The following is a 1,915-nucleotide window of genomic DNA, read 5'->3' on the forward strand; positions in this document are numbered from 1 at the left end:
AAGGTTTGATTAGGGAGTACAACTCGGTTCTGAATACGCGAAAGCGACAGTTTCTGTTAAATTAGTTCTTTTCAAAGTAGGAAACATTGCCCATAAGTAATTCTATTAGCAAGTACTTGGATTATCAATTGATTATGTGAATTACATTCGACCCTGTCTTTATTAATTAATCTTTATTCAACACTTTACTTTTCATTGCACACTCCAAAAACACTTATTTTGATTGCCTTTGATAAACACCATAACGACAGATAACGATAGATTGACACTTGGTCTCTGTGGATTCAATAATCTTTTATATTACCCTGACGCGTTCGTATACTTGCGAAACACCGCATCAAGTTTTTGGCGCCGTTGCCAGGGACCAATTTCGTCAAATTTCATTTCCCTGTTGTTATATTGTTTAGACTTAGGCTATTTCCCGCCGGTCAATGCGAAGAACTCGCAACACCGAAAGTTTAAGCTTAGTATACCCTCTGGCGGAACCTGAACGTTACGCTCGCACACGTTTATTCTTTCATAGAATTAAGAGAGCTATGGCCGAAGACCAAAACCAAAGACCTCTTAAGGACTTCGCTCAACCATCTAATGAAGAACCTAGTTCTAGTATAGTAAACCCAACCATCCCAGCTAATAACTTTGAACTTAAACCCTCCCTGTTGCAACTAGTGCAACAGAGACAATTCGCAGGTCTCGCTACTAAGAACCCAAACCAACATTTAAAAATATTTCTTCAATTAGTAGACACTTTTAAAACCAATGGGCTTCTCCTGAGGCAATACGTTTAAGATTATTTCCTTTTTCCCTCAGAGATAAAGCCCTATCATGGTTAGATTCCCTTCCACCCAATTCCATTACGACTTGGGATAACCTTAGAAGAGTTTTTCTTGCTAGATATTTTCCCCCGAGTAAAACCGCCGTTCTCCGAAACCATATAACTAGATTTACCCAAAACCAAGGAGAATCGTTGTTCGAAGCTTGGGAGAGATATAAAGAGTTGTTACGAGCATGCCCACATCATGGCTTAGAAAATTGGTTAATCATTCAAACCTTATATAATGGACTTCATTACAACACAAAGATGACCATCGACGCTGCCGCAGGCGGTGCTCTGATGAACAAACCTTATCCTGAAGCTAGTGCCCTCATCGAAGATATGGCTCAAATCCATCAATCATGGGGAGTCGAACGAGCGACAGTTGAGAAGAAGGAAGCCCAAGGAGGAGTGCATGAACTAAGCTCTATAGACATGATGCAAGCTAAAATGGACGCATTAGCTCTTAAGGTCGAACATATGTGCATAAACCCGAATACTGTAGCCGCAGTTTCGTCGGATTGTAAGATATGTGGAACCAAAGGACACCAATCCGCAGAATGCAGTCTATTAAACGAAACCCACTCTGAGCAAGTGAACTACACCCAAGGGAACCCATACTCGAATACCTATAACCCTGGATGGAGGAATCATCCGAACTTCTCCTATAAAAACAATAACCCAATCCAAAATAATGCACCTCTGAGACCTAGTTATCAAGCCCCTAGATCAAATCAACCTATGCAACCTGTGCCACCAAAGCCGAGCCTTGAGAAAATTATGGAAAATTTTATCACCGCTCAAACCCAACAAAACAAGGAGTTCATGAACCAAAACATTCATGTTAACGAATTGATTACTCAGTTAGGAACCAAGGTTGACCAAATAGTTACTCATACTAAGATGCTTGAAACCCAGATCTCTCAGGTAGCTTTAAACCAAGCCCCTCAGACTATTCCTGGAGGACAATTTCCTGGACAACCTCAACAAAATTCGAGAGGACAAGCCAATGCCATTACCCTACAAAGTGGGAACGCTTATGATGAGCCACCAAACCCTAGATTGAGTGAACCCGAAACTTCTAAGGAATGTACCAAACCC

The 1,915-nt window shown here is 41.0% G+C and overlaps 1 non-coding gene across 1 annotated transcript; it reads right to left on the bottom strand.

The window, feature by feature from the left end:
* Positions 1 to 919: 919 nt before the first annotated feature.
* LOC127077626 (small nucleolar RNA R71) lies at positions 920 to 1,026 on the bottom strand. The gene has a single exon (XR_007787416.1). It is a non-coding gene; the product is annotated as a small nucleolar RNA R71 (small nucleolar RNA).
* Between the last annotated feature and the right edge of the window lie 889 nt (positions 1,027 to 1,915).

Source organism: Lathyrus oleraceus, chromosome 4 (assembly GCF_024323335.1).
Source record: "Lathyrus oleraceus cultivar Zhongwan6 chromosome 4, CAAS_Psat_ZW6_1.0, whole genome shotgun sequence".
NCBI lineage: Eukaryota > Viridiplantae > Streptophyta > Magnoliopsida > Fabales > Fabaceae > Lathyrus > Lathyrus oleraceus.